The 19,027-nt window shown below is 40.7% G+C and overlaps 1 protein-coding gene across 1 annotated transcript in view; it reads right to left on the reverse strand.

Moving 5' to 3' along the window:
• The window catches only part of LOC137630609 (cap-specific mRNA (nucleoside-2'-O-)-methyltransferase 2-like), a 353,518-nt gene extending 349,287 nt beyond the window's left edge, over window positions 1–4,231 (reverse strand). Inside the window, exon 1 of the mRNA XM_068362204.1 lies at window positions 4,106–4,231. The gene's annotated coding sequence lies outside the window, so the exon portion shown is untranslated. The remainder of the gene's footprint in view (window positions 1–4,105) is intronic.
• Window positions 4,232–19,027: the final 14,796 nt, after the last annotated feature.

A 19,027-nucleotide genomic window follows, 5' to 3' on the forward strand; every position in this document is an offset into this window, starting at 1 on the left:
TACTGCAAAAGGTGCTGGGAAAAAAATAACCCCTTGGGGGTTGAGGGTTGGAAATTTCCAAAGAGCCTGGGGGTAAAAGGGTTAATGAAATCATGACTGGGGCAAAGAATAAGATGCATATACCCATCAAAAAGAGAGATGGTTCTGTTATACCAATAGAACATGACGTTGGATGGAACACTTTAGTGAGGTTATGAATAGGAGATATGAAGAATATAATCTGACTGATATACCTGAAACTGATGAAGACCTTGATGTGCCCACAAATTAATTCAGTGTGATTGAAGTCGAAGTTATCCTCAAAAACTTAAGAGATGGAATGCTCCGGGATACGATGGAATAACTGTCGAGATGATACTGGCCGAAAATGAAGTGACCCCCAGACTACTTACAAGATTATTTTGTACAATGTGGCATGAAGAGACAAAACCCGATGGATGGGAGTTAGGAGTGGTAAAAATAGCAAAAAAATGAGACCTGACTGATTGCAATAATAACAGAGGCATAATACTTACGTCAGTTGTTACGAAAATATATAGTATGCTTGTTCTAAAGAGACTGGTGAGAAAGATTGATGAAAAGTTGAGAGATGAACAAGCAGGATTTAGAAAAGGTAGAAGTTGCGCTGACCAAATTTTCCTTTTGAGATATGTTGTACAGCAATGTGTAGAATATAGAAATCTCCTTTTGGTGGCTTTTGTGAACTATGAAAAAGCCTTTGATAGTGTGCACTAGCCAATTTTGTTGAGAATCCTGTGTTATTATAGAATTTTTCTTAAACAAGTAAATTTTATTAAGACTCTTCATGAGCATAGAAAGTGCAAAGTTAATGTTAGTGGAGTTTTATCAAATAAATTTCCAGTGAACAGCGGAGTACTTCAAGAGAATGTGTTGTCACCTATGTTGTTTATCCTCCTCATGGATTTTGTAATGCGTAGAACATTGAGATGGTGGAGAAATATTGGACTGGATTGGTGATAGGAATTTGGCAGACAGATGATGCTGATGATGCTGTCCTTGTTAGCAGAACACCACAGGATTTGCAATGCTTGCTTCCCAGAATGCGTGAAATATCACACGAGGTTGGGCTGAAGATTAATAGAAGAAAGACAGAGATGATCAGAACGGAGTATGCAATGGAAGATGAAATATCATTGGAAGGAGAAAGGATTAATGAGGTAGAATCATTCAAGTATTTAAGAACTATGATCTCCAATACAGGGTCTTCAGAATTAGAGTTTAGTGAAAGATTGAACAAAAAGCAAATCAGAAAATGGCTAGGTTGAGTAAAATTTAGAAATCAAATCGCCTGAAATTACATATAAAAATCAGACTATGTATCAGTTTAGTGAGATCGGTGTTACTCTATGGACATGAGTCATGGTATGACAATGAAACAATCTCTAATAGATTTGGTAGATTTAAGATTAGAGCCCTCAGAAGGATATTGGGAGTTAAATGGCAGCACAGCATTAGAAATTAAACTATAAGAGAGATTACTCGAGTGCCATATGTGGACGCGATCATGATGAGGGGTAGATGGATAAGGTTTGGGCATGCTCTTGACACTCCTCAAGAGAGATTAGTTCACCAAACGTTCAGCTCGGCTCCACAAGACACTAGAAGAATTGGAAGACCCAGGTCTATATGGCTGAGGACTATGAAGCTTGAAGTAGGAGATGATGAATAGGGAAGTATTGAATTAAAAGCTTAAGAGACGACTGACGAAATCTAACTGAGGCCCTTTGCGTCAATGGGCTTAGGAGATGATGATGATGTATATATATATATATATATATATATATATATATATATATATATATATATATATATATATATATATGTATATATATATATATATATATATATATATATATATATATATATATATATATATATATATATATATATATATATATATATACATATATATATATGTGTGTGTGTGTGTGTGTGTGTGTGTGTGTGTGTACTGGAGTTGCGCAAGTATACACGATTTATAATACAAAAGGGAGACTGAAAAAAAAATGTACAATAAATTTTTTTTCTGGGTTAACTTACGAGTGGGTGAAATTGAAATTGTAAACAGTTGAACAAGAAGTGGTCCGTTTCTGGCATCAGATCGCATTGAATGCGCGCGCGCGCGCGTATATATATATATATATATATATATATATATATATATATATATATATATATATATATATATATATATATATATATATATATATATATATATATATATATATATTTGTGTGCATGTATGTGCGTATAAAATCATAGAATGAAATAGAATAAAGTTAAGATGGAGGAATTGGTGAAGTTTGCAAAACAAAGTTGAACCTAATAGGATCCCATTTCTACCTCTTTTAAAGAATAGAGAAAATCGATTTGTGTACCGAATTGGACCACTATTCTTCAAAACCTTGACACAAATATTTGCTCCGCTGCGGATCGCTTCACTCGCAATTAAACAATCTTGACAGGTTCGTAAGGATCTGACTAACGGTACATGATTTGGTGAAGATTTCATAAATATTCTTATGAAGAACAATGCAGTGAGTGGACAGTGTTACAAATACCATCAATTTCTGAAATTTATAAAATTACAGTTGGTTCCCCAAACGTTTAACTGGGCTCCATAAGGCGCTAGAAGGGTTGGAAGACCCAGGCCTTCATTATCTGCATAGCTGATTACTATGAAGCGTGAAGTGGGAGATGATGAATGGAGAAGTATTGAATTAATTTCTAGAGATATAGATGACTGGCGAAATCTAACAGAGGACCTTTGCGTCAATAGACGTAGGAGGAGGTGATGATGAGGAGAATAATTATCGAATAATCTAATAATACCGTCAGTGAGTGTCAAGTAACCGCTACCAGAAACAACGTTAATTTGTGTTCTCATTTAAATCATAACCTTTTGAACAGTTTGGGTCCCAGGTTTGCCTAACTTGAAAATGAATGGCCTCTATCGAAAAAAAAAAAAAAATAACACAGCTTCTATAAAATCCCATAATTTTGACATTGCATAGAAATGAAAAAAAAAATACGATTTGTAGATTGGCCAACCTATGGAAAGGGGGGGGGGGGGAGACGGGAAGCCTAAGGAATCAGTAAAAGTGGGTATGACTGTACAACAGCTAATCTTAGTGATTAAGTCATTAAAACAACATACATATTAGGGCAAAATTTTGAAGTATGTCAACAGAATGCTACAGAAGTGTAAAAGACAAGCATAAAACAGCACAGATCTAACGAATATATCAAATTAGTCAGTAAATAGACGAAAATCATTAACGTTAGATTACTACCTCACTAATGAGAAGAGAACATAAGATTTGATTTCGCAAAAGATTATTGTCTATTCCATTCCTAATAGGATTAATAACATCATTTTCCACCCAGAATAAAACAATAAACCAATAGGTCTAGGCCTACAACCGGGATATTACCATGAATTATCCATAAAGATTAAAATAAATCAATATTGAAATGATCCCTCAACATTATCATTTCAACCTCCCTCTTCTATTTTAGTGTGAAAATGATTTATACATGCATATAGTGATCAACACAAATCCTTTATAAAATATTTTTCCTTTCATTTTGGATATCGTTTTTGGCGCAACGAATAGTTTGCCCGTCATTTCAAGAGTTTAGTTTTTTTATCTTTCAGATCTATTAAAACGATGAAGATCTCTATGGTCAGGAAAATTTGGTTAATATTCTTGTACGTAAGAATCATTGTCAGACAAAACGAGTCCCAGTGAAAACTAATAAAGAAAAATAAAAACATGTTTGGAACCAAGGAAGCTCACCGTAACCTTAAATTCTTTTCATCTCTGCCAGTCCTCGTATATGACATCTCCACATTTTCCTAGTCTAAACTATTTCAAAGTGGGATTACACCCTGCAAAATTATACCATATGTACACGAGAAACTCGAAAACATAACCTAACATTACACAGGAAGGGGTGAATGTAACATAACCTAACCTGTTGCCAATGGGTAGGTTTTGATTTTGATTTCCACTGTGCGCCTAATAACGTTACCATGAATTAACTCTATCCAATGCACAAAAGAACATTTATTTCAACTTACTTTAACTCCATTGCAATTCTGGTTCATTCATGGTGTTGGAAGAGTAGATTGCAGTTGTAGGTTCGTGACACTCAAGGATTAAAATATTGCAAACAACATCGCCATGTTTGCTCAGACGAAATAACAGGGGTTGTTACACTTCGTGTCAATGTGAAACTCACAGACTTTAGACAAATTATTCTTATTTTCGAATTTAATCACACATACACTTAACATATCTCAAAAATTGTCACAAAATATTTAGGGGACAGTTCACAACCCACAAAAATACGTTGATATTTACGTAAAGAACAATGGATTATTATTCATGAATGTCAACTTACTGTTGCCACTGTTACCGAATCAATGATACGAACATTTTAGTAATTGGCAACGTTGCACAGTTAACCCCAATTCTAGTTTTCAGATGTTGCACCATTAGTTGTTTCATAGTAATTTTGACATCAGGGTTGTTTAGATATCGCCTTCCATTGGTCTTTATAACCTGAGAATAACCTATAAACCGATAAGAGAACTTTACCGACATTTTCGTAATAATAAAAACATTCTACGGTAAAATATTTGGAGTTTTATTTTTTGGTAAATAAAACTGATAATTTACAATGAAAATTTGATACTAGTTATACTGTATTTTTTTTTATTCAAGTTCGGTGTCACTTGTGTTTTTTTTTTTTCTGGGAGTTAAAATTTGTGAAAGAAATTGCATTAGGGAGACTTTTTTTTTTTTTACAAAGGAAAAATACCATTATCGAAACTAGTTTCAGAATCGATAGACTACCAGAAGTTACTGATTCCCTCCGTCAAAATTTTTGTCGAACATTTCTTCTTCTTTCTTGCCAATCTCTTGTGTCGGAATTTAACCTAAACATGGGCTTTTGATATAATAACGGTGATGCATGTAACGATACCTCTAAGTGAACTTTGTCATATCTCGTAAAAAAAAATGAACTAATTAAATCTCTTGTGAGACATCTTGAATTTTGTTAATTGAAAGTTCGGTGTAATGAGTTAGTTAAAAGGATTTATTTTAAAGTATGAGTGTGGGGATGTCCCTGGGACCTGGGAATGTCAGTTTTCCAAAGGTTGTCTTTATAACAATGTTGAAGGAGTTACAAGAGGGAGAAAATATTTTAGAATACCTGGTTGTTTAGGGATTGTCTTACTTGGGTAGCCTACAAACAATTTTCAGGTCTATTTGATCTATAAAGAAACTGGGGTGTGTGAGTCCATTTAGTGTATTCAAGGCATTTTGGGTTATCAGAAGGATATATTCATTTAGATTTTATTCACTTCCAATTCCTCTCTTCTTTTTTTTTCTCTTACTGTACTTTAGAGCCTATATATATTTTTTGGTTCAATTATTTGTCCTGGCTCTAACTTAACCTTTTTTTCTTTTCAACAGTTGTTACAAGTTAGATTTTTAACATGATTGCCTCCAAAAATAGTAAAATAATTACCTTTAATGGCCCCTAAGGATTTTTTTTACCATTCCACTTCAAGTGGGGGTAATTTTGACAGAAAAAACGGATTTTGAGCGAAGCGAAAAATCTATTTTTGGGTGAGATAGCCATGGCGTCCTGATGGAAGGTTCCTGTTTGGGTAGCTTCCTTGGGTATAAGACTACTAAGATATTCCCAGAGAATTTAACCACAGGTTATCACAGAATTCTAACTTCTGGAGCGAGTATCTCAAAGGTTTCCCTTTAAGACATCGTAATACAACAGGGGACACGCATGTCTGGTCGTGCCACATAGCTATCTCCACCCCGAACAGAGTTAACGCTTCGGTGTGTAAGGGCTGAGAATAGCTGGGAGCCGTTCCACAGCTAATCTCACTCGTGGCTACTACTGATACTCGAGACGTAAACAAACGGACGCCATTGCTCTAATGACGTCACGCGCGTCTTTATCCTGGCGCCAGTTGCTGCCCATCACCATGATACAATTGTGTAGGGTGGGAGCAAACTGAACGAAGTAGTAGGGAGGGTCCATCAGGACGCCATGGCTATCTCACCCAAAAATAGATTTTTCGCTTCGCTCAAAATCCGTTTTTTGGGCTCAAGCCATGGCGTCCTGATGGAAGAGTACCAGAGAATCAATGTATCGTGGTAGATTTTCCCCCAGAGTTAAGTGCCTAGGCATTGACAAAACAGCAAAGTAATCTTAGGTAAGAACCATAGGAACGAAATATCCTGCCCCCCATTGGTAGGAAGTTCCCATGGGCTATGCCGACGTCAAAGTGGTATTGAAGGGCTATTCATCTTGACAGAAGAACTTTTTAAGAGCTTAGAGATGAAGCAGAATGTTTGATATTTGTATAGGAACATTCTGAAGTAGGCCAGTGGTGGTTGGGCACTGTGCGTAGAGTTCATCTCCTGATTATCAGAAGTAAGTATTCGTGTAGGAACCTTACTGAGGCAAGGTGAATATAATTTAGGAATGGACATCTTAAATTCTTCATGACCATAAGAAAGGAGGAGTAAATAAAACTATGACAGTATGTATTTCATAGTAAGTAGGAGCTGAAAGAGACGCATAAGTAATAAAATAGAAATTTTATTTCACAATGCAGAAATTAAATAATTTACAGCAAAAGTAAAGTTCATTTACAGTAATAATAATGTACATAGAAATAAAGGCTTGCTCTTGAATCTGAAAGGGAATTTCAGGATTAGTAGGTACTCGTTCTCGAGGAACGCAAGTCTTTAAATAACACATCATGCTCAAGGCATGCGGCACTTGTGTAACACTATGACATTTCACCTGGGATAAGAACAGTTATAAAAGCACTAAGTGTTTTTAGACATCACTATGAATCACTCGAGGGTCAACATAGGCACCCGAAGAGTTAGAGTCCCAAGTAACTCACTGTTCTACGCAGAGTTAGGTGCAGGTTTCATAACACTACCTGCGGCTACCACAAAATGTTTGATTTCGTGCACTTGTTTCGCATAATGTTTAAAGAAAACTCGCGAGGACTTCCAGCCCGTAAAGTTTTTAAGGCTCTCAAAGTCCATGCTCTGAAAGAAGTTCAGAGAAGATGCCACTTTTCTAGGATCATGACCAGCGGGTGTACTGTTCGGATCCGCTCTGCGAATGAAGTAGGTGATTTTCGCTCTTAATTGTTTCAGTGACAGGTCGCTGCCCGATGTTTCTCCTTTGAAGAGTTGGCCTCCACCAAAGTTTGAAGTTCTGCGAAGATAGACCTTGAGGCTCTCTACTGGACATAGAGAGACATCCTCCTTCAGGGGGCATATTCTCCAAGGGCCCCATCTTTTGGTGGGTAATTCATTTTTGGCGAGAAACGTCGGATCAGGGGAGAGGGTCACTTCTCCTGAATCAGCAAACAGGATGTGTCCCTCTTCTCTTGATAATGCCACTATTTCGCTGACTCGAGCTCCCGAGGCGAGAGCAAATAAAAATATAACTTTCTGAGTCAGATCCTTGAGGGGGCATGAATCGTTGTCCAAGTTGGAGGCGAAATGGAGCACCTTGTCTAGTGACCAGGAGATCGGTTTCGGAGGGGGTGCTGGGCGTAGGCGAGCACATGCTTTCGGCAGTTTGTTAAAGATGTCGCTGGACAGATCAATTTGGAAAGCGTATAGAATTGGTCTAGTCAAAGCCGATTTGCAGGTCGAAATCGTATTGGCTGCTAATCCTTGTCCATGAAGGTGAATGAAGAAGGACATACAGAAATCAATGGTGATTTCTTTAGGATTTTTTGCTTTAACAAAGGAGACCCATTTCCTCCAGGATGATTCATATTGCCGTCTCGTGGATTCGGTCTTGTATTCCTCTAGGAAGTCTAGACTTTTCTTCGAGATCCCAAACCTCTTCTTTGCGGCAAGGGAGAGAAAATCATGAGATGAAGGTCCTTGATTTTCGATGATGAAGCGAAGACAGTCGACTTCTGTACTTGTTGAGAGAGAACTGGGCCCGGGAGAGGGATCAGCTTGGGCTGCAGCTCCAGGACCAGGGGGTACCAGTTGCTCCGGGGCCACTTGGGAGCCACTAGGGCCGCTGTCCCTTTGAAGGTTCTCAGTTTGGAGAGGACTTTCAACAGAAGGTTGGTGGGAGGGAACAGGTATATCTTGGACCATCTGTTCCAGTCCAGTGACATGGCGTCCACCGCTTCTGCCTTGGGGTCCTCGTACGGGGCTACGTACAGAGGAAGTTGATTGTTGTCGCTCGTTGCAAAGAGATCTATCTGAAGTTCTGGGACTTGATGAGAGATGAAGGAGAATGATCTTGCGTCTAGAGACCATTCCGACTCTATCGGGTTTGTCCGAGATAGAGCATCCGCTGTCACGTTGCGGAATCCTTGTAGGTGAACTGCAGACAGGTGCCACTTCTTCTTCTCCGCCAGACGGAAGATTGGGAGAAGCACCTGATTTATCTGGGGCGATCTTGAGCCTTGGCGATTGAGACAACGAACTACCACCGAGTTGTCTAGGGTTAGACGGATGTGGATCGAGGGCGGCGGGGATAGTTTCTTCAGAGTAAGAAGGACCGCCATGGCCTCCAAGATGTTTATGTGGAACGTCTTGAATAGTGGAGACCAGGTCCCTTGAGCTTGTTTCAGGTGGGAGTGACCTCCCCAGCCCTCCAGTGAGGCATCCGTGTGGATGTTGAGTGAAGGAGGAGGGTGTTGGAGAGGAATGGACCTTTTCAGGGCCATTGCTTCCGACCACGGCTTTAGGAGGCGTCGAAGTCTGTTTGGAAGCCGTCTCTTGAGGTCTCTTCGAGCGATGGATGCCGATCGTCTCCAGACTCCCGCGGCATCCTTTAGCTGTGCACGAAGCACTGGGTTTGTCACTGAGGCGAATTGTAGAGAGCCTAGAACTCGTTCCTGCTGTCGTCTTGAAATGCGTTTGGATTTCAGTAGTCGCTTGACAGACCCTGCTATTTCCTTCCTTTTCTTCTGGGGGATGGAAAGGCGGTGTGACTGAAGATTCCAGTGGATTCCCAGCCACTGAAACTTCTGAGCCGGAGAGAGGCGAGATTTCTTCTCGTTGATCTTGAATCCCAGGTGTTCTAGGTACTGGGTAACTTCGTCGCAAGACTTTGTACACTCTTCGGGCGATGGAGCCCAGACTAGCCAGTCGTCGAGGTAGGCCATCACCTGGACGTTTCTTAGGCGGAGCTGTTGTACTATGGCGTCTGCCAGCTTCGTGAAGATCCGAGGGGCCACATTGAGGCCGAATGGCATGGCCCGGAAGGCGTAGCTTTTCCTTTGGAGTCGAAATCCTAGGTAGGAGGAAGCGTGATGGTTCATTGGAATGTGCCAATAGGCATCCGCCAGGTCTATAGAGACCGTGTAGGAACCTTGAGGCAGAAGGGTCCTTATTTGTTGAAGCGTCAGCATCTTGAATTTGTTGTTCTCTATGAACTTGTTGAGGGGGGATAAGTCCAGAATGACTCTGAGCTTGTCTGAGTCCTTCTTGGGAACGCAAAACAGTCTCCCTTGGAACCTGGTGGACTTTACCTTCCTTATCACCTTCTTGTTCAAGAGGTCTAGAACATATTCTTCCAGAATGGGGGTCGATTGTTGGAAGAACCGCTGGAAGATTGGGGGTGGTTGCACCCAACTCCAGCCTAGACCGTTCTTGATGATGCTGTGTGCCCAAGGATCGAAGGTCCAACGATCCTGGAATTGGCGGAGTCTTCCTCCCACCGGAAGCACTTCATTGCTTCTGGTGTCCCGAGGACTTGTTGCCTCGGCCGCTAGCTCCCTTTCCTCCTCTACCTCTGGAGGGACGACGAGAGGCGTCTCTGCTTGCACCCCTGGACGAGCCTCTACCTCTGGCATGAAAGGTAGTGGATGGCTGCTCAAAGGCAGGGGTGAAGACCGGTGACTGTGACAACACCGGTTGGGGGACCAATTGAAAGGTCTGTTGTGGTTGGGCAACCACTTGGGAGGTAGCGGGTCCCGGAAACTGACGTCTTTGTTGACGTTGCTGGGGTTTCGGTTTCTGAGGTTTCCTCTTAGGCTGAGGTCCATCGTCCTGAGAGGTTTTCCTTTTCCTGGACATGCCCCATTTGTGGAGAAGGTTCCTATTCTCCGTGGCGGCTCTGTCCGTTATTTCCTTGACAAGGTCCGAAGGAAACAGGTGCTTTCCCCAGATGTTGGAGGAAATCAGCCTCCGGGGTTCGTGTTTCACGGTGGCACCGACAAACACGAATTCACGACAGGCTCTACGAGCCTTTATGAAATGGTACAAGTCCTTCATTACCGTGAGTAAGTGGGATTTGGCCAGTACCATGTAGTGATCGGGTACTGCTGTGTCACAGGCCATAACTTCAAGTTGGACTTGATGAGAAAGAGACGCTGCAAGCCTCTCCTTCGTGTCTTGTTCCCGGCGAAGGAGGTGATCATTGAGCTTAGGGAGGTCTTCATTAAACTGACGTCCGGCAACGTCAGGATCGAGCCTACCCACAACGAAAGTATGTTGGACATCTTTCCATTGTCTAGTGTCAGGGGGCGTTACGATGGAGAAGGGTCTGCACTCCTCCAGTGCAGGGCAGGGTTTCCCTTCTTCCGCCGCTTTAAGGCATGCAGCCAAGGCCTTTTCCAAAAATGGAAGAATCGCAGTGTCGGGAGCGACATAAGTAGGATGCTTCTTGCTCAAGGCAGGAAGCTTAGAGCAGGTAAAGCCCCTGCTCTTAAATGCGGAGGCTAGCATAGCCTGGGCCTTTGCGAGATCGAACACTATCTCTTCCTTAGGTTCGGTCTCCTCCTTCGAGGCAGGTTCAGAACGAAGCCGGACGTAACAGTCCGGGTAGGCCTCGAAGCTTGGGAAGAATTCCACATCTTCCAACGGGACCGTGCCGATTTTGTCACTAACAAAGATCCTGCCGGTCGCAATAACCATATGCTCTGCATACCTCCACGGGTTGGCATGAGAGCAAGCTGGGAGATCCTTAACCGAGATCTTCTTCGGTTCTCTGGATCCAATCATAGACCTGATGGACTCCTGGTTCTCCTTCAGTCTGTCGTCCATGACAGCTCTAATCAGTCGGATCAGTTCTTGTGTAGAAGAGGAAGGATCCGGGGTCGAGGAGGTGGACGGAATGGACACATCCGTCGGTGTAGGAGTAGGCGGAGGGATGGACGAGGGAGTAGCTCCAATCTCCGACTCGGTGTATTCCACCTTGTCTTCGTCCTCTTCGGCTCCTTGAGCCATAAGCGTCTTCTCCGTGTCTTCCGAGACGTCAGAGATCTGTTCATCCTCTTCGGAATCTAGGCGACACTCGTGCATGGACTGAGCCATGACCACATCAGGTTCCACCGTAATTTGGACAGTGGGGATTGCTTCCTTTGGAACCACTGAATCAGGGGAGGCCTTAGGGAACAACAGGGACCTCAGTTCTTCGGTGGCCAGGTACGGTCCAGTGGCATTCCTCTGAAAACCACGCACCCACTTGCGCAGTTTCTCACGAGCAATGTCTCTAACCTCCGCTGAGGGAGGGTTATGGAAGGCCTCAACTAGGTAGGCCTGGCAGACCGTACATTCCAGTGGATTCCAGAACTTCCAATCCCCTTTCTTGTCTGAGCAAGGGGCGTGAGTCCTGCACGCCGTATGTCCGTAAAACTGGGAGCGTTTCACGGCACAGTATGCGAAATCGCACTTCATCTGCTCCTCCTGTGGAAGAAAGAGAAAATGAGTATGGGGGAGTCATAGGAATGGCTCTTAAATTAAGTTAATATTAATCATTAATTTTAACTTACAGAAGGTGTGATGCATAGAGAGTGAAACAGTAAAGGAGAACACGCTCCATGCATCTCGCCCGGCTGGTTACCATAGGCTTGGTCCTGGGATAATCCAAATGACCGAGATCATTGGATATAGTTTCTTAGGATTCCCATTATATTGGAACTCCATGGAAAGCCAAGGACAAGGTTGGGATCGAATTCATTCGGTTCCCAGATAAGAGCCAGAAGGTCTCATTAAGGGTAACTGCTTCTGGCAACCAGCCGTGCTAAGATGCACATAGCATGCTGGAAATAGAAGAATGCAAAGAGACAGCATGATCACTAATAGAGCAGTACTAGGTACTGATCTTAGAAGCAAAGCAGCTTATCTATTTGCCAGGTAGGGCTATCTTAGTCTTATGATAGCTACAGAGAGGGGGTGCAAGTATTCTTGACGCCTCCGGGGTATCCGGCAAGCCGCCGGCACGCCGGAGCTCGCTCCAGCATAGATTCTGGCATTAGAACAGACAATTTTCAAAAGTCAGTTAGATACCAGGATGGCGGCCGCCGGCACAACGGCGGCACGCCGGCAGGGAGCGGCGGCTCCGGCAGCCGGAGGATGCCGGATTGGTGACTGGGGTAAGGATGGTACAGGTAGTATCGGGTTGCCGGCAGTATATGCCGGCACTCCGGAGATCGACCGGCAAGCGGACGATTAGATAGGAGTAGGAGAGCCGCCGGTAGTAGCCGGCGGCAGCCGGCAGTCCCTCGGAACACGGGGGGCTGGCGGCAAGGGTAGGGAAGTCACCAAGAGGCAGGTATTGCCGGCATAAGAGGCGGCAAGAGACCGGCACCCGGATAGATAGAGAGACAGGGGGAGGGGGGGAAGGATGCAGGAAGTACCTTCAGGGTTCCAGACATCCCTCCCCCTCCCTGAGGGGGTGTACCCATGATAGAGACAGGCTCTATCATCCATATGCAGGGGTCACTAGGGACCGGGAGCAGGTAGCCCAAGGGAGGACTAGGGAACACCCAAGATGGGGGGGGGGGGAGACTCCCTTATGCAGAGCTACACTAGGAACTAACCTTGTAGGACACTATGAAGGTATATGTACCAGAGCGGACTGCACAAGGAAGCTCGGGAGTTGTAGGACAGGGGACAGATGAGTATAAACTAACCTAAGCATAGGCTAGGCTATACAAGAGATAGGTGGGGAGGGAGAAGAGAGGGGTCTTCCCAGGAAGGGTTTCTGTACCAGAGCGGCCACAAAGGGAAGGGAGGACACTCCCTAACCTAAGATTAGGCTGATCGGCTAAAACGGTGCAAGAGTACAGTTTCAGCATGGAACAGAGAAACCTTCCTAACCCGACCTAGATCAGGGCTAAAAGTCCTGAACTAGGCAAGGAAGAAGACGTATCGCTATCGCAGGAAAGTCGCAGACTATCCTAGCCATAGAGGTAGGCTAGCCTAACCTCACTCTCAGACGCAATCCTAAAGGGGGTTCATTCCTTTAGGGAGGACTGAGAGGCGATATAATACTCTATTAGACAATAAATCCCTTTACTCAGAAAAGGGATCAAGGCTAATTAGAGGGAATGCCAAGGCAGGGGATGAAGGAAGCATATAGGGGTCCTAAGGTTAGGTTAGGCTAGTAAGAATCACTGACTAGCCTATCCCCTATATGGTCCCTGAAGGCGAAAACATTTGCATCACTAGTCAAAAGTATTGTAAAATAATAATGCCACTATCTTCATAACTTAGTCTAGGATCACTGATAAATCATGCATGAACACTTGTATATAGGCTCCTGGCCTGGGGGCTATAGTAGCCGACTGGTATGAGGTCAATCGATGACCGATAAAAAGCGTCTAAACACGATATAAAAGTTCCTAGCTATGAAGACTAATAAACTAATGTATTCGATTAGTATATAAGGCCGGAAGCGTTGTTGTGGCTAACTAAATAAGACATGCAAAACAACAACGACGCCATAAAATGGCGGGTCCGGTAGAGGCACAGCTCTGCCACAAAACATCAATTATTTCGCAAAATAATATTTACTTTACGGCCAGAGCTTAATTAAACAATACTGGAACCTTGTACTCAACTTTCCAGAAGAAGGCGAGGCTGAAGGTAACGACATAGCGAAGATGCAAAACGATAAAGTTCACACAAGGGAAAATCCGTCTCAGTAGGGCAGCTACTAAACAAAGGATAAAGACGCGCGTGACGTCATTAGAGCAATGGCGTCCGTTTGTTTACGTCTCGAGTATCAGTAGTAGCCACGAGTGAGATTAGCTGTGGAACGGCTCCCAGCTATTCTCAGCCCTTACACACCGAAGCGTTAACTCTGTTCGGGGTGGAGATAGCTATGTGGCACGACCAGACATGCGTGTCCCCTGTTGTATTACGATGTCTTAAAGGGAAACCTTTGAGATACTCGCTCCAGAAGTTAGAATTCTGTGATAACCTGTGGTTAAATTCTCTGGGAATATCTTAGTAGTCTTATACCCAAGGAAGCTACCCAAACAGGAACCTTCCATCAGGACGCCATGGCTTGAGCCCAAAAAAATTCTAGAAGCTTTTTCTCCCTTGCAGCAACATTGAAAGTTTTATATCAAGAGCATTACAAGATTTGGATTAATTTTTTCCTTCCCGGTAGCCATAAAAGCAGTTTCTCAGCATTTATTTCTTTTCTTGTCTTGGTAATCGAGACAACACAGTACAATAAGCTACTGTGTCAGTTTTCAGTATAAAAGATGTTTCCTTAAAATAAAGCAAAATGTAATATTCTTCCAAAGAATTTCTTAGAACTTTCTCTTCAACATATCTAATTGTAGATTTAAATTTAAAAACTAAATGTCCTCGAATTGTTCTTGTATTTTCCCACTTTACAAAAAATAAAAAGTTTTTTTTTACAAGAATAAATAAACTATGATTATTACTGGTCTAGGCATATATGAATTGTTTATGTAATTATTGTTTTTACTGGTCAAATTACAACCCTAATTTGAAATGTAGAATGTTAAAACTCTAGTCTCCCATCAAGAAAGTAGCCCCCAGTGAAAATTAGATTATAAGAGGAATTAAAAAACTTGGTAAATGCAAAAGTTGAAGAAATAAGCCAATTAAGATATAATCTGCGAGAAGAGACTTATACCAACCTGGTTTACGAAATAGCATTTGCACCAACTTTGATCATTCTGAAGTTCAGATGGTTCATACATAAAAAACTAGGAAGATGCCACTGCTCACAGTTCAAGAGAACTCGGGTAAAATCCTTCTTGCATACCTGGGAAGGGCAAGGCTAGCATCAGGGACATGGCACTTTTGAAACTCATTAAATTGAATGGATTACCTGTTGTGTGGCGGTTTTAATCTATTACACTATCAATTGAAATCCAAAGGAAAGTGCACACAATCCTTTTCAAATGAACAAGGTCTTTAATTTGAAATGAGGTTACGGTTGTGAATCTGAAGTAGATTGCTTCATTTGTCCAACAGTTGTCGGGTCAGGAATGCTTTAGTAAGAATGGTGTTTCCACAAGCATAACACAAACGGAATGAAGAAAGATTGAACCACCATTAGAACAGGAGAAACACCCAGAAACAAAAATCAGGGAATAGCCTATCATTGAAATTCGAATTTGCACGTTTAGTGGGCCTAATTCTCAGTTTTTTTTTTAATTAACTTTTTTTTCAAAGGGTAATTATTTTTTCTAAAGAATCTACTTTACAACAATTTTTTTTTTAAGTTTCTCTGCACAACTACAGAATATGCTTCAACAGTAGTAGTTAGTCAAAGATTGCAGACAATATTTCAAAATTGCATTGAATAACAGATAATCTCAATTCTTATTACACATAGTTCATAGTTTAACAAAATTAAGCTGAATATCAAATTTCTTAAAAGTGTACAGTGCAGTAACATGATCTATGGTGCAGTAGTTACATTTACTCTGACATTTAACAAATAATGATTTTGCTGAGGATGAAAACCACTGTCGCAATGTTAAATCATTAAATTCATAAATATTTTAAATTACCGTTTCATAATTTTCTTCCAGGTTCAGTTCCTTTGCCTTGTACACTTTTACCACCCTTATTCAAAGCCTTACATTCATTACATCCCATTTCTTTAATTTGTTCAAAGCTGTCCATTTTGTCTAAACTAAAAATTGAAATAAATAAAAGATCTTAAAATTACCTTTGTGATAAGTTATTTGTTCAACATTCTCAGCACATTTTTCCATTTGTTTATTTATGATTATCCTACTTTTGTGTGGGGCAAGGGGCACTTGTGCTGTTAGCCCTTGAGAAGACAGTATACAAACATGATTGAGTGTTACAAAGTTTTTCCATATTAAAAGATGGATCAGCATGAGAACAAAGAGGACGGACAGGATGATGATGAGAGGGACTTTGGGACCGAAGTCTAGAGGTGCTGGTTGCCATACTTCAAGTTACTCGAAACCTGTAAACTCTTAGGTCCTGAAGAATTTTTCTTGTATGAACCTCATATTCAGCAGATAATCTAACAAATACTCAAGTTAATACAGCACACACAACTGTCACTTAAAACCCATCCAATAATGAGATCTCAATCTGTACTGATACACCTTATGTTTACAGTAGTTGTCATTGACATTTTCACAGTACTGTATATGAAAACATTGATAGCAAGTTTTCAATCTAATCAACAAAGTGCAAGTAACCGAGTACTGTATAACACAGACTGGGGAAAAACTAATAATTAAGATTTAAGGGAACTCAAGTTAATCTGCCCTGCATATGACTGTCTTAATTCGTCACATTTACCCAAAAAACTCACAACATACTTTTCCACGAACATCACATCAGTTTTGTGAGGTCTGTTAAAAATGGCAAGAAAAAAAAAACACTATCCAATTGATGGGAATCCTTCACAGTTCTGTACTTTCCTAATTTCACCACAAAATGCTGCTTATCTCCACATCAATCCAAACATTATAATAGGCTGCTTACCTCTGCTGGGCTCCCAACACTAATTTCTTAGCTTTATCTATGGATCTGCTGCCTACTGACAAATCTTACTGTAGTTGAGTGACTTTGGAGGGGTTCCAATTATTTTGATGCAAGTAAAAAATACAGTACTTTTGACACCTGGACAGACAAGATGCACACCTATTCAAACTTTACAAAGCAATTGAATTCTATCTTGTTCCCATCTTCACAAAGTTAGCAAAGGATGAGACACTTGAGAAAGTAATGGGAGAAAATGGTAACTTTGTTCCACTACAGCATTACAAGCCAATCTGCTACCATTTTTGGAAGAGCAGAATACTGTAAGCCATATGGTCTTGATAAGGAAGGCATCCCTGTGCAAAAGAAGAAATGGTATATGTATTTGAGTAATAACAAAAATAAAATGTATGTTAAAGAGCAAAATGCAGATGAATTGATACTCACATTTGGCAGCACTAATAACTGTGAATTTATTGGCAATAAAGGCTTACCAAAGTTGCACATAATGAAAAACAGGAAACAAAGGAAAAAATTATGAACTGGTGAACAGGAAGTTGTAAAGAAATTGCTAAGAACCAAGACCAAGTTTCTTGTTCTCACCAAATGCACAAAAAAATTGGCTTATTGAGTCTTTTAAGATTATCAGTGATCATTACATTCAAAAGAAATGTTTTAATTCTTCCATCCTACATTGTTTCGGGTATTCTTCTCCCATTTTAATGTTAGAAAAAACTTACGGCCTAGTAAATTTCTAATACCTTATCTTGATATCAACCTGTTGGTTCTTTATGCGTTGCATAAGATCTTTCATAATTCAGACCATCCTTTGCATTTACATCTTCCCAGACTGTACTATCCTGCACACAGTACTAGGTATCCAGTTAATTCTAGGTCTTGCATTCTCCAGCTATAGATTCTATACTACAGAGCATTTTAGAAGTGACCAGATTGTGGAATGATCTCCCTAATCAGACAGTTGAATCTGTGGACCTTCAGAAGTTGAAACTTGCAGCAAATTTATTTTGTGTTCAAAAGGTTGACATAAGCCTATCTTTATAGTTTTAAGTATGACAGATTTAATTTAATATTGTAGCTGAGCTTGAAAATATTTTATATTTTCTAATTCACTACTTTTCATATAATGTAGTTTATTTCCTTTTCTCACTGGGCTACTTTACTGTTAAAGCCATTGAGCTTGTAACAACCTGCTTTTCCAAGTAATGTTGAAGCTACACCTCTTGCTACAAAGAAATTCATGAAAAAAAAAAACATTATTCAAATGATTCTTGAAAAGCTCCTTGGGAAAATGAAACTTGGAACTACACTTGAAATGCAATTTTGAAAGAAGGAATACCTATCTGTCTCTGCCACTCTTCATTAGAATAGATACTCAGGCCATCAAGAAGTTTATTCAACTAATGTGTACTTTCTCCCGCCTCACTAACCATTACAGTACTTAAATGCTAAAATATTCTAGTACTTTATGTAAGAATTATAGATAAGTACCTCACAATAACTTATTATTCGAGATACTGTACATTGAAGTGTTATGTCCTTTCTTAAAGGAGCAATGAAACTTTTGGCCATGCATACTACACCAAGATTACAGTCACTTGGAGAGAACACATTCAGATTTAAAACAAAACTTTCTCTTCAAAAATTATTTTTATGAAGTATTCGTTCCTCTTTACAGTATATTTTCAGTCCTTGAGAAGAATATCTGCAAAGTAAAAAAGGAATCTAAGAACTGAAATATTTGGTAGTCCACTCACTTCATTCAAAAACTATAAAATCCCTTCACACGAATATGAAGGAAAGTCAAATGAGTTAGCTCTAAGATGTGGGACATGTGGTGGCATCAACCTTATTGTATAAACACTATATATTTCCTCCTTGTTACATCAAGTATTTGAAGATTAGAACTGAATCCACTTGCATATTAAAAGGTGGGAGATTGTTATCAGAATGCTTTTTTAAGAAATCTATTTTTCAGAAGCCGATTTTTGTGGACAAAAATATGTTTACTGTAAATGATGTTACATTCTTATCAACTATTAACTAGTATATCATTGAAGACACAAACTCTTTGGTCTCACTAGTGTTAGCAAAGAATTTTTGCAATTCATCAAGAAGTTAACAAGAATTGAATTTCAACTCTGATAGTAGGTCCATTAGAATTATATTTTCATTTAACTTGTGCTATTTCTCTTTAAGCCTTAATCTGA

Source organism: Palaemon carinicauda, chromosome 38 (assembly GCF_036898095.1).
Source record: "Palaemon carinicauda isolate YSFRI2023 chromosome 38, ASM3689809v2, whole genome shotgun sequence".
Classification (NCBI taxonomy): Eukaryota; Metazoa; Arthropoda; class Malacostraca; order Decapoda; family Palaemonidae; genus Palaemon; species Palaemon carinicauda.